The sequence below is a fragment of the Elephas maximus genome, chromosome 21, assembly GCF_024166365.1.
Source record: "Elephas maximus indicus isolate mEleMax1 chromosome 21, mEleMax1 primary haplotype, whole genome shotgun sequence".
In the NCBI taxonomy this organism is placed as follows: domain Eukaryota; kingdom Metazoa; phylum Chordata; class Mammalia; order Proboscidea; family Elephantidae; genus Elephas; species Elephas maximus.
The window spans coordinates 21296323-21302534 of NC_064839.1; the positions used below are offsets into that span (position 1 = coordinate 21296323).

The 6212-nt window shown below is 42.3% G+C and overlaps 1 non-coding gene across 1 annotated transcript; it reads left to right on the plus strand.

Annotated features, from left to right (window-relative positions):
• The first annotated feature begins 5813 nt into the window (after positions 1-5813).
• On the plus strand, positions 5814-5884 carry TRNAE-UUC (transfer RNA glutamic acid (anticodon UUC)). Its single transcript has one exon. It is a non-coding gene; the product is annotated as a tRNA-Glu (tRNA).
• Positions 5885-6212: the final 328 nt, after the last annotated feature.

Sequence of the window (6212 nt, forward strand, 5' to 3'; positions counted from 1 at the left end):
TTGACTCAAGAGAAACGGGTTTGGGTTTTGGATTTTTTGTTTGTTTAGTGACTGAGGGCAGAGGGGGAAGAGTGGGAGAGAGAGGCCATGGGAGCCTCACTGAGAAGGTGGCACTTGAGTAAAGACATGGAAAAGACAAGGGAGCAAACTGTGTTGATACCTAGAGGAAGAGTGTGCTGGAAAGAGGGAATAACAAGTACGAAGTCCTTCAAGCAAGAGTGTCTGACTCATTCAGGAGGCATCAGAAAGACCCATAGGGCTGGAGGAAAGTGAGCACAGGGGCAGATTGAGAGAAGAGGTCAGAGGACTAATGGGATGGGGCCTAGTTCATGTTGGGCATTATAGACTCTTGTGGGGCTTTGGCTTTTACCTGGACCAGTAAGAAGAGATACAGAAGGGTTTTGTGCTGATGAGTGACAATAGCTGGCGTATGTTAAAGGCTCCCTCTGGCTGCAGTGTTGTGTGTAGACTGACAGGGAGGTCTGGTGGAAGCTAGAAGTCCAGCGAGGAGGCTATAGTGGTATACCCATCAATAGATAGATGGCGGCAGAGGAGAACAACTTGAAGCTTCCACTGTATGGAAGCCCAGAATCCCATGCGGGATTCAACCCTCTCAAATGCGCTTGCTGGCCCCCAAAAACACCTTGGTGGGAAATTGAATTATTTTATACTCAGTTTTATCAGAAGCATATGGGGAGAGAGTTCCGATGATGCAGCCACATCTAGGGTTTTGAAATGGATTCTATTTCACTTGAACTCAGCTGAAGGCACAAGCTTCTGGAATATACCCCTCAGGGCAAAGACCAGACACCAGGTCCAAGAATCCTCTTCAGGACCATTGAAAGGAACCATTTTCTGAAGGGGTTCACATCTCCAAATATTTCTAATTCTCACCAACCCTCTAAAACAATTACAGTTTGGTAACTCTGATTTCCCGTGTCTGTTAATAAATATATGGATGTAGATAGATACAGACAAAAAAGATATGCAGTGATAAAACCCTGTTTATTCATTACTATTTGTTGACCTTATACCATGTGCCAGGCACTGCATTAAGAGTTCATCATAAATTACCTAATTGAATCCCCCTCAAACAACTCAGCGTGGGTGGTATAAAGAGCCCAATTTTACAAATGGAAAATTGGAACTCAGAGAAAAGATGCAACTTGCCCAAGTCTGCAAGACCATTTATTTACAAAAACTGGTGGAGTTAATACTCACAGCCGAGCCAGACTGGCCTCAAAGCCTCCTGCTCTTCCACCACTCTGCATTGCCTTGAATTGGTTGACAGACGTGTTGTTATTTCTGACAGTGGATTCGCGTTGACTTCAATGGAAGGCTTTGTGGACTGGAACCTTATCTGAGCTGTTACCTTGACTCCTCTTCACTCTTAAGCTAATGGTGTAGAGCAAGGGCAAAAACAAAAACCCAAATATTGCCATCAGGTCAATTTTGACTCCTGGCTACTCCATGAGCTACCGAGTAGAGCTTCTCCTTAGGGTTTTCTTCTGTCATCTATGTGTAAGCCTTTCTGCTCCAGCACCACTGGGTGAGCTCGAACAGCCAACCTTTAGGCTAGTAGTCAAGTGCAACCGACTTGGATCATCTAGGGACCTTGGTGTAGAGCTGCTGTTTGGTGCCATCAAGTCAATTTTTTTGACTCATAGAAACTCCGTGTGACAAAGGAGAACTGTCCCATGGGGTTTTCTAAGTTGAAATCTTATGGGAATAGATAGATCACCAGGTCTTTCTCCCATGGAGCTCCTGGGTGGGTTCAAACCGCCAACCTTTCCAGTTAGCAGCTGAGCACTTAACCGTTGCACCACCAGGGCAGGAGTTGATAAACTTGTTCTTAAAAAGCCAGGTAATAAATACTTTAGGCTTTGCAAGCCCTATGGTCTCTGTTGCATCTACTCAACTGTGTTGCATGAAAGCAGCCACAGATAACACAGAAATGAATGTGTGTGACTGTGTTCCAATAAAATTTGATTTACAAAAAGAGGCAGCAGGCTGGACTTGGCCCATGAGCCATAGTTTGCTGACCCCTTATATAGAGGCTGAAAGAATGGCTTCAGGAACTAGGTTGACTGGGTTCAAATTCTAGTTCTACTGCCTACTGGATGTATAACCTTTGCGAAGTTATTTAACCTCACCATATAAAATGGGTATAGAGCCTTATAGCTGATTGTGAGGATTAAAAGATAACTAAATATATATGCTATTTAGGAATTTGTAAAATGAAAAGTATTATTGTTTACCCCCCTTCAAGATTAGAGCCCTGCTGGCACAGTGGTTAAGAGCTATGGAAAGCTACACCTGCTAACCAAAAAGTCAGCAGTTTGATCCACTGGCAACTCCTTAGAAACCCTATGGGGCAGGTCTACTCTGCTCTTTAGGGGTGCCAAGAGTTGGAATTGAATTGACGGCAATGGGTTTGGTTTTTCCTTCTTCAAGGTTATTTAATGAAAACTAAGATTGAGTTTCACACAACAGGCTCCAGTCAAGCCAAGCCAGCCGGCATTAAGATCTCAAAGTCAAGAGTGTCATGTTTTGGATCAGATCATGTAGATTTTCTGAACCCACTCTTAATGTACTCACCCAGCTCACATCTACTGAGCACCTACTATGTGCTTGGGGCCAGGCTGGAGGGTGCTTATGCCCGGTCTTGCTCTGTGTTAATGTTGGAGTTTGAGGCCACACCCATCTCAGTTATCAATGGGGGAAAAAAAACTTTCAGACAAAACAATTAATTTAGTGTTTTGAAACCAATCCATTCAGAAGAGACTCTGAGGTCCTTAAGTACAATTCACATCTGGATTTGCCTCTGACTGTGCTTGGTCCTTACAGTTTAACCCCCGGGATATTAACTGAAGCACTAGAAAATACCTCTGGTCAGTTTCATTACTTAATGGCACTTGGGTTTTCTAACGCATCTTAATAAGAGCTGCTGCACATGCATAGACTAGTCTAGATTTTACAAGGAACAGTTTGTGCCAATTAAAATTAAAAAAAAAAAAATCTGACCACATTTTCCTTAGGCTTAAAATATACTTCTTTTCTCCTGTTAATTTTTCTAAATATGATTGTACTTTAAAATAATGATGATTTTGTTTAAACTTATCTGTATTTTTTTGTCTATAAAATTAATTGCTATAAAAATCTGTCGGCTTAATGTATATATCTGAGTTGAGTTCCCTAATATTACTGAGTACACACAGATGCATTCTCCCAAATGTTAATTAACTTCTCAAACAATGGTAGCCTTGTTCTAGACATAAGATTTTGTTTTGTTAACTTGACTTATTTTAAGAATTAAGTGTACCATTTGCTAATTAAATTACTCTGAGCAGACTCTAAAACTTTGTGCTTAAAACCTGATTTGATAAAAAGCCATCTGAAATCTTAGTTCACGTTGCTCACTCAGAATGTGGGACCACTAGTAGTCCACGCGTGATACAAGATTTGGATTTCACAAGTTTTCATTTTAGTTTGAAAGCATATTTAAAAAATAAATAAATTTAAGCCATACTCATGTTAATTTCTTAACTATTAACTGGGTTCAATTCAAATTTATTGAAAGGAAAAAGGAGGCAATGACAGCAACAACAACAACCACAAAACAAATTCCAAACCCAATAGGAAGGAATCGTGAAATGAGCACTTTTTTCAAAGTTGGCCCTTGTTCAAGCTGCATCTGATCACATAATCTTTTAAAAAGCACAGTTCAAGTCTCCATTTAATTATGTAATAGCATAAATGGAATTACATGGCTGATGAAGTTCAAGGCTTCAGCTCAAGTACACACTGCGGTGGGGAGAGCGGGTCTGACTTCGTTCATTTGGCCATCGAATCAGCCTGTGGTACCTCCACTGCTCGCCTTCCTGTCCACTAAATCATAGTCGCTGAGGGGGATGAAATCTTTCATATTAATGGTGTCTCAGCCACCTTGTAAACACGATCGTAATGCAAGGTTAATAACTGTTTTACAGGAATGCATTAAATACTCCTTCTCTCATCTGTGTGTGTTTTGGGAGGGGGGTACAAGGATTAGCTAATGGAAAGGCTTTCGGTGTTGTAGAGGAGCCCCAGGTTGAACTCTGGGTGGAGACTAGGTAAACTTTCTAACACTCAAGTCTATCTGATCTCTATACATTACTCATTGTCTACCTTGCAAGCAGCCTCCACATTGCTAATAAGGTGCAAAGGACCTTCAGATTGCCCCTCACCCCCTTATATTGTAGGCAAGTAAAACATAGGTGAGTAACTTTGGCCATGGATCACACCTTGAGTGACTAAAACTGGTGTCTGGCTCTTGTGATTCAAAGCCACAGTTAATGGGTCCATACCATCCACTGAGGTCCTCTATGCTCAAATCACCAGGCTAGCCACCCTTGTCCCACGGAACCATCAACACTATCATGGCATGTTTCACAATGTCTTGCTGTCAGGTCTTGGTTTTCCCCAGGAGATGTGGAATTCTTCAAGGGATTGCGTTTCTGTATTCTCAGCGTCTACAAGGTTTATCACACATTTACAAACAGAACTATGGCCTGAAGACTGTATATGCATTAAGATTCCACTTGATACTTTTCATGGATTAACTCAGGGAGGTTTTTTTTTTTCTTCCAGGTAAGAAAATACAGACTCAGCAAAGTCTGATAATTTTGCCAGGATCTCATGGCCAGTAAGTGGCAAAACTGGGATTTGAACCCAAGTCTGTCTCCAAACTCAAACTCTTTCTATCACACCCAGAAAAAATGTCAGGTAGGAAGTAACAAGTTCATGCAGAAACCATATTTAATGCACCAAGAAACTTGGAGAAACGATCACTACCAGCCTGGAATGTTCTTTAGCTTATCTACCTTCTAAACAAAAAAAAAAACAAACACGTTGCCATTGAGTCAATTCGGACCCATGGTGACCCTAAACCGAAAACCCAAACCCGTTGCAGCTGAGTCAATTCCAACTCATAGCGAACCTATAGGGTAGAGTAGAACTGTCCCAGGTTGTTCCCAAGGAACGCCTGATGGATTCGAACTGCTGATCTTTTGGTTAGCGGCCATAGCTCCTAATCACTATGCCACCAGAGTTTCCAGCAACCCTATAGGAATCTTAAATAACAGCTGAGTCTAAGAGTTTCCTCTCTGCTGATTTTTCAATAGGAGTAAGTCCACAGACGTGTGCCACACCTTTCTGCCATTAGGCCTGAGAGCCAAGGAGATTAGCTTTGGGAATGTCAGTAGAGGAGGAAGAGAACATGAAGTCCTGATTAATCAGAGCACATGCCATGGAACTTCCAACGTAAGCCCCAAATAGCTGTGCTAATACAGGGCAGGCAGACACCAGTCCGTGAGCCACTGAGCGAATTGTGCTTTAGCCTCTTAGTGGTGGGGTGATCCAACCATGGCTCATGCAGAGAGCCAGCTGCCAGAGCCACTTGCAAGTTGCAGAGATGTCCCCACCCTGCCACCATATCTCTATCCTTCTCCTCATAATCAACGAACTGCCTCTTAAAGTCGTGAAGCTAATGTTTGATCATCTAGCCTCTCTTGAGCTAGGCTTACTGGTCATTGGCCCCAGCACCAACTTACGTTATGTATAAAAAAAAACTAGGTGGGTAGCAATACTTCTGACCTTGGAAGCTGACATCATAAAACGGATGCCTTCTCACAACTTGCTGTCATCAGAGATAAGCCTTCTGGTCCAAATGACCAAGGGTGATTTCCAGAGTAACTATTTTTGTGTTTTGTACTCTACTACCTTGCTTCTTCTTCTTTTTTTTTTTTTTTAACCTCTATGGTTATATCCAGGAGGCATTGGTGGTTCAGTGGTAGAATGCTTGCCTTTCATGTGGGAGACCTGGGTTTGATTCCCAGCCAATGTCCTTCAGGCATAGCTACTGCCCATTGGTCATGTTGCTATGATGCTGAACAGGTTTCAGCTGAGTTTCCAGACTAAGATGGACTAGGAAGAATGGCCTGGAGATCTACTTCAGAAAATCAGCCAGTAGAAACCCTGTGGATCACAACGATCTGATCCATAACTGATCATGGGGATGGCAAAGGACTGGGCAGAGTTTCATTCCATTGTGCGGTGGGATTGAAAAGAGTGGAGCGCCTACTGGAAGGCAGCTAACAGCAATGACTGTATTCACTTTGACTCTTGCAATAAAATCCTCTTCAAATTTAAAGGTCATCTCTTCTGTATTTTAA